We start from the raw sequence: 7,908 nt of genomic DNA on the forward strand, positions 1-7,908 counted from the left end.
TCTGGTGTACAGGTAAGGTGTGTACAGTGTAAGGGTACATTCAGTGTTACAGATATCACACAACAATACAAACAGGCATACATAACAGTCATGGCCCTCCAAACCGTGGTCCAGCATCCACATTGACTTCGCTGGCCCGTTTCTAGGCAAAATGCTCTTGGTTGTTGTGGAAGCTTATTCAAAGTGGATTGAGTGTGTAATAATGTCTGTAAGCACGTCCACTGTCACCATCGAAAACCTACGAGCCCTGTTTGCCACGCACGGTCTGCCTGATGTCCTTGTCAGCAACAATGGGCCGTGCTTGACCAGCGCGAAATTCAAGGAATTCATGACCCGCCATAGGATCAAGCATGTCACATCTGTCCTGTTCAAGACCGCCTCCAATGCCCAAGCAGAACAGGCAGTCCATTTCTGGGTCAAAGCAGTCAGTTTTATGGCGTGTCTTGAAGGAGGAGCGAGAGGTAGCAAGGCGGAGCTGTTTAGGGAGATACCGAGTCCCCATCCCCCGACCCTGCCTGCCCTGTGACCATCAGTGAGCACTGGAACTTTGCACAAATTTGAAGTTGATGACACCTTGGTCCAAATGAAGCCTCCCCGCCTGGCGACACCTTCCATCACTTGCCCAACCTCAACTGCCGTATTGTCAATCTTTAAAAAGACATCACCCCAGGTGGGATTTGAACCCATAATCCCTGGCTTAGGAGGCCAGTGCCTTATCCATTAGGCCACTGGGGCTGAATGCATGTCGTGACCCACCTGAGGGTAATTGACCACTCTGAAATGTGACATCTGCCTCACATTTTCAGAGTGTGAGAAAGTTGAGCACAGATGGAAGCTATTTTCTCCCATCATATCTGCCACTGCTCGCACCATGGCAGAGCCATCTACAATAACAACTTGCATTTGTATAGCGCTTGTAGCATAATAAAACCTTCCATGATGCTTCACAGGATCATTATCAAATAAAATCTCACACCGAGCCACATAGAAACATAGAAAATAGGTGCAGGAGTAGGCCAGTCGGCCCTTCGAGCCTGCACCGCCATTCAATGAGTTCATTTCTGAACATGCAACTTCAGTACCCCATTCCTGCTTTCTCACCATACCCCTTGATCCCCCTAGTAGTAAGGACTTCATCTAACTCCTTTTTGAAAACATTTAGTGAATTGGCCTCAACAACTTTCTGTGGTAGAGAATTCCACAGGTTCACCACTCTCTGGGTGAAGAAGTTCCTCCTCATCTCGGTCCTAAATGGCTTACCCCTTATCCTTAGACTGTGTTCCCTGGTTCTGGACTTCCCCAATATTGGGAACATTCTTCCTGCATCTAACCTGTCTAATCCCGTCAGAATTTTAAACGTTTCTATGAGGTCCCCTCTCATTCTTCTGAACTCCAGTGAATACAAGCCCAGTTGATCCAGTCTTTCTTGATAGGTCAGTCCCGCCATCCCGGGAATCAGTCTGGTGAACCTTCGCTGCACACCCTCAATAGCAAGAATGTCCTTCCTCAGGTTAGGAGACCAAAACTGTACACAATACTCCAGGTGTGGCCTCACCAAGGCCCTGTACAACTGTAGCAACACCTCTCTGCCCCTGTACTCAAATCCCCTCGCTATGAAGGCCAACATGCCATTTGCTTTCTTAACCGCCTGCTGTACCTGCATGCCAACCTTCAATGACTGATGTACCATGACACCCAGGTCCCTTTGCACCTCCCCTTTTCCAAATCTGTCACCATTCAGATAATAGTCTGTCTCTCTGTTTTTACCACCAAAGTGGATAACCTCACATTTATCCACATTATACTTCATCTGCCATGCATTTGCCCACTCACCTAACCTATCCAAGTCGCTCTGCAGCCTCATAGCATCCTCCTCGCAGCTCACACTGCCACCCAACTTAGTGTCATCCGCAAATTTGGAGATACTACATTTAATCCCCTCGTCGAAATCATTAATGTACAGTGTAAACAGCTGGGGTCCAAGCACAGAACCTTGTGGTACCCCACTAGTCACTGCCTGCCATTCTGAAAAGTCCCCATTTACTCCTACTCTTTGCTTCCTGTCTGACAACCAGTTCTCAATCCATGTCAGCACACTACCTCCAATCCCATGTGCTTTAACTTTGCACATTAATCTCTTATGTGGGTCCTTGTCGAAAGCCTTCTGAAAGTCCAAATATACCACATCAACTGGTTCTTCATTGTCCACTCTACTGGAAACATCCTCAAAAAATTCCAGAAGATTTGTCAAGCATGATTTCCCTTTCACAAATCCATGCTGACTTGGACCTATCATGTCACCTCTTTCCAAATGCACTGCTATGACATCCTTAATAATTGATTCCATCATTTTACCCACTACCAATGTCAGGCTGACCGGTCTATAATTCCCTGTTATCTCTCTCCCTCCTTTTTTAAAAAGTGGGGTTACATTGGCTACCCTCCACTCCATAGGAACTGATCCAGAGTCAATGGAATGTTGGAAAATGACTGTCAATGCATCCACTATTTCAAAGGCCACCTCCTTAAGTACTCTGGGATGCAGTCCATCAGGCCCTGGGGATTTATCGGCCTTCAATCCCATCAATTTCCCCAACACAATTTCCTGACTAATAAGGATTTCCCTCAGTTCCTCCTCCTTACTAGACCCTCCGACCCCTTTTATATCCGCAAGGTTGTTTGTGTCCTCCTTAGTGAATACCGAACCAAAGTACTTGTTCAATTGGTCCGCCATTTCTTTGTTCCCCGTTATGACTTCCCCTGATTCTGACTGCAGGGGACCTACGTTTGTCTTTACTAACCTTTTTCTCTTTACATATCTATAGAAACTTTTGCAATCCGTCTTAATGTTCCCTGCAAGCTTCTTCTCGTACTCTATTTTCCCTGCCCTAATCAAACCCTTTGTCCTCCTCTGCTGAGTTCTAAATTTCTCCCAGTCCCTGGGTTCGCTGCTATTTCTGGCCAATTTGTATGCCACTTCCTTGGCTTTAATACTATCCCTGATTTCCCTTGGTAGCCATGGTTGAGCCACCTTCCCTTTTTTATTTTTACGCCAGACAGGAATGTACAATTGTTGTAGTTCATCCATGCGGTCTCTAAATGTCTGCCATTGCCCATCCACAGTCAACCCCTTAAGTATCATTCGCCAATCTATCCCAGCCAATTCACGCCTCATTCCTTCAAAGTTACCCTTCTTTAAGTTCTGGACCATGGTCTCTGAATTAACTGTTTCATTCTCCATCCTAATGCAGAATTCCACCATATTATGGTCACTCTTCCCCAAGGGGCCTCGCACAACGAGATTGCTAATTAATCCTCTCTCATTACACAACACCCAGTCTAAGATGGCCTCCCCCCTAGTTGGTTCCTCGACATATTGGTCTAAAAAACCATCCCTTATGCACTCCAGGAAATCCTCCTCCATCGTTTTGCTTCCAGTTTGGTTAGCCCAATCTATGTGCATATTAAAGTCACCCATTATAACTGCTGCACCTTTATTGCATGCACCCCTAATTTCCTGTTTGATGCCCTCCCCAACATCACTACTACTGTTTGGAGGTCTGTACACAACTCCCACTAATGTTTTTTGCCCTTTGGTGTTCTGCAGCTCTACCCATATAGATTCCACATCATCCAAGCTAATGTCTTTCCTAACTATTGCCTTAATTTCCTCTTTAACCAGCAATGTTACCCCACCTCCTTTTCCTTTTATTCTATCCTTCCTGAATGTTGTATACCCCTGGATGTTGAGTTCCCAGCCCTGATCATCCTGGAGCCACGTCTCCGTAATCCCAATCACATCATATTTGTTAACATCTATTTGCACAGTTAATTCATCCACCTTATTGCAGATACTCCTTGCATTAAGACACAACGCCTTCAGGCTTGTTTTTTTAATACCCTTTGTCCTTTTATAATTTTGCTGTACAATGGCCCATTTTGTTCTTTGCCTTGGGTTTCTCTACCCTCCACTTTTCCTCATCTCCTTTCTGTCTTTTGCTTTTGCCTCCTTTTTGTTTTCCTCTGTCTCCCTGCATTGGTTCCCATCTCCCTGCCATATTAGTTTAACTCCTCCCCAACATCACTAGCAAACACTCCCCCTAGGACATTGGTTCCGGTCCTGCCCGGGTGCAGACTGTCCGGTTTGTACTGGTTCCACCTCCCCCAGAACCAGTTCCAATGCCCCAGGAATTTGAATCCCTCCCTGCTGCACCACTGCTCAAGCCACGTAGTCATCTGCGCTATTCTGCGATTCCTACTCTGACTAGCATGTGGCACTGGTAGCAATCCCGAGATTACTACTTTTGAGGTCCTACTTTTTAATTTAGCTCCTAGCTCCTTAAATTCGTTTCGTAGGACCTCATCCCTTTTTTTACCTATGTCGTTGGTACCAATGTGCACCACGACAACTGGCTGATCTCCCTCCCTTTTTAGAATGTCCTGCACCCGCTCCGAGACATCCTTGTCCCTTGCACCAGGGAGGCAACATACCATCCTGGAGTCTCGGTTGCGGCCGCAGAAACGCCTATCTATTCCCCTTACAATTGAATCCCCTATCACTATCGCTCTCCCAGTCTTTTTCCTGCCCTCCTGTGCAACAGAGCCAGCACGGTGCCATGAACTTGGCTGCTGCTGCCCTCCCCTGATGAGTCATCACCCTCAACAGTACCCAAAGCAGTGTATCTGTTTTGCAGGGGGATGACCACAGGGGACCCCTGCACTACCTTCCTTGCACTGCTCTTCCTGTTGGTACCAGGACAGGTGTCCAAAGCCTTGGTCACTGAAGCAGGTTTCGAGGAAGCATCTTCAAGGAGGAGAGAAAGGTAGCGAGGTGGAGATGTTTATGAAGATACAATGGAAGGTTTTATTATATTACAGGCATTATACAAATGCAAGTTGTTGTTGTAAATGGCTCTGCCATGGCTCGAGCAGTGGCAGATATGATGGGAGAAAATAGCTTCCATCTGTGCTCAACTTTCTCACACTCTGAAAATGTGAGGCAGATGTCACATTTCAGTGTGGTCAATTACCCTCAGGTGGGTCACTTCACACATTCAGCCCCAGTGGTCTAATGGATAAGGCACTGGCTTCCTAAGCCAGGGATTGTGGATTCGAGTCCCACCTGAAGTGATGTCTTTTTAAAGATTGACAATACGGCAGTTGAGGTTGGGCAAGTGATGTCAGGTTCAGCAAGGCAGGGAGGCTTCATTCGGACAAAGGTGTCATCAACTTCAAATTTGTGCAAAGTTCCAGTGCTCACTGATGGTCACAGGCCAGGCAGGGTCGGGAGATGGGGAGTGGGCACGGTATCTCCCTAAACAGCTCCCCCTTGCTACCTCTCGCTCCTCCTTTAAGACACTCCATAAAACCAAAGCTTTGACTCAGAAATGACCATGGCTCAGTGCGTAGCACTTTTGTTTCTGAGTCAGAAAGTTGTGCATTGAAATCCCATTACAAATGGAATCTACTTGATACTTAAGTGCAGAGTGAGTGCTGCACTGTCGGAGGTGCTGTATTTTGGCTTGATTGATGACGCAAAGTGTCATGGACTGTGAGACAAGTTTCCTGCAAGCCCAAAATGTCAATACAATCTTCCACAATAAGGCCGTGGATAGACACAAGTGGGTAGGGCAGAGTAACCGACAGGTATACTGAAGGTATTTCCGTGAAAATGTTGAGAATTGTTCTGTGGCCGAAAGTTAAGTTGGAGTCCACCCGAAGATCCAGAAATGGATTTTAGCCCAGGAGAGGGAATTTCTGGCCAGGACCCACACAGCAGCAAAATAAACCAGTAGGACAGTCATAGACTCAGCAGGTAACAGTATCGATGGGGAATGGACTGTAAACAACACAAAATTCCTTTCAAAGAACAACTGAATAGAAGATCAGAGTCACAGCAGCTGACTGAGTCTTATAGTGCAGTCCAGTGAAGTAGCATGGTATAATTGGCAGAGAAATCCAGGAATTGGGAAGTCAAATTTGAGCAAAGTTCCAGGGATCACCCATGAAGCCAAAGAGCAATCGGGGTCGGGGGATAGGCACTGGGCACGGTATCTCCATAAACATCTCCGCCTCGCGACCTTTCTCTCCTCCTTGAAGATGCTTCCTCGAAACCTACTTCACTGGCCAATTGCCATCAAGGGGGCTCAATCCATTCATTCAGCCCCAGTGGCCTAATGGATAAGGCACTGGCTTTTAAGCCAGGGGTTGTGGGTTTGAACCCTACCTTGGGTGCTGACTTTTTAAAGATTGACAATACGGCAGTTGCAGTTGGGCAAGTGATGGAAGGTATCGCCAGGTGGGGAGGCTTCATTCGGACCAAGGTGTCATCAACTTCAAATTTGTGCAAAGTTCCAGTGCTCACTGATGGTCACAGGGCAGGCAGGGTCAGGGGATGGCTAATAGACACAGTATCTCCCTAAACAACTCCGCCTTGCTTGCTCTCGCTCCTCCTACAAGACACTCCCTAAAACCTGCTGCTTTGACCCAGAAATGGAGCCATGGCTCAGTGGGCAGTGCTGTATATGCAGACTATGGATGGAATCACTGCGTGGTTGCATAAGATGGAGACTTGTTTACCTGATGTATGATCAATAATGTTTACAATGTGTATATACCTGCTGGCACCACTAGAGGGTGACACCGGGGGTTTCCTGCCCTGGTGGCAGGGCCCAGTATAAAAGGCTGCACACCATGCTTGTGACTCACTCTGGAGTTTGGAATAAAGGACCAAGGTCGCTACAGTTTGAGTTCAACACATTGCCTCGTGGAGTCATTCATAAGTACATTACAGACAAAATAACTGGCAACGAGAATAAGGACTTTCACATGATCATGGCTACCTTTGTCACACTAAAATACTTCGCAGAGGGTGCTGATTGGGATGCCTTCACCGAAAGGTTCGAGATATATTTTGTGGCAAACGACCTGGCAGGTGAGACAGATGCATCGGCGGAGAAGCGCACGGCTATACTGCTGACCAGTTGTGGGCCCGAGGTCTACCGCCTCGTCAGGGACTTGCTGGCACCCACCAAGGCCAAGGATAAGACATACGATGAGCTGAGTGAACTAATTCATGACCAACTAAAACCAAAAGAGAACATCCTCACGGCCAGGCACAGATTCTACACTCACCGCAGACCTGAGGGCCAGGTGATTGCAAAATATGCTGCCGACCTCAGGAGACTTGCCACACCGTGTGATTTTGGCACGCACCTCAACAAAGCATTGCGAGACATCTTCGTTATAGGAATTGGCCACGGGGGCCTGCTTCCCAAGCTATTATCTGCCGACACCACAGTCAACCTGCAGAAGGCCATCAGCATCAGTCAGGCGTTCATGACCTCGACCTGCAGCACCAAGCAAATTATTCATCCTGTGGACTCAAACCTGGCAAGTACTGTACACAGAATGGTGCCTTTCACAGGCAAGACTGTAGAACATGGCTCTGCCCAGAGCAGAGAGCACATTCCTCCAGGTTCCAGAACTCAGAGTCCGCTGAGGGGTGCTAATCGAGTAGCACCATGCTGGCGTTGCGGAGGAAACCATAGGGCTCACCAGTGTTGGTTTTCTGAGTACGTATGCAAAGCCTGTAACACGAAGGGCCACCTCCAGCGTATGTGTAAAAGAAATACGACACACCATCTAGCAGAGGAGTCGGTAGATGACATTGAATCCAGTATGATCATTTGGCCAGAGAGGCAGCTCAGCCCCAAGAAGAAGTGTATGGAGTGTATACCTGCACCACCGATTGTCCTCCAGTGAAGATGGAAGTCGATATAAGCGGCATTCGTGTTAAGCTCATAATAAAGGATGTAACTGAGTACTGTAAGCAATGAGTAAGTGTGACCTTAGCTCCTTTAATTAGACTCCAGAGTGCAGGTACTGCGTGGGTAGCCTGCTTATATA

The 7,908-nt window shown here is 47.3% G+C and overlaps 1 non-coding gene across 1 annotated transcript; it reads right to left on the bottom strand.

The window, feature by feature from the left end:
• Window positions 1-662: 662 nt before the first annotated feature.
• On the bottom strand, window positions 663-735 carry trnar-ccu (transfer RNA arginine (anticodon CCU)). Its single transcript has one exon. It is a non-coding gene; the product is annotated as a tRNA-Arg (tRNA).
• Between the last annotated feature and the right edge of the window lie 7,173 nt (window positions 736-7,908).

This window comes from Pristiophorus japonicus, chromosome 19 (genome assembly GCF_044704955.1).
Source record: "Pristiophorus japonicus isolate sPriJap1 chromosome 19, sPriJap1.hap1, whole genome shotgun sequence".
Lineage (NCBI taxonomy): Eukaryota > Metazoa > Chordata > Chondrichthyes > Pristiophoridae > Pristiophorus > Pristiophorus japonicus.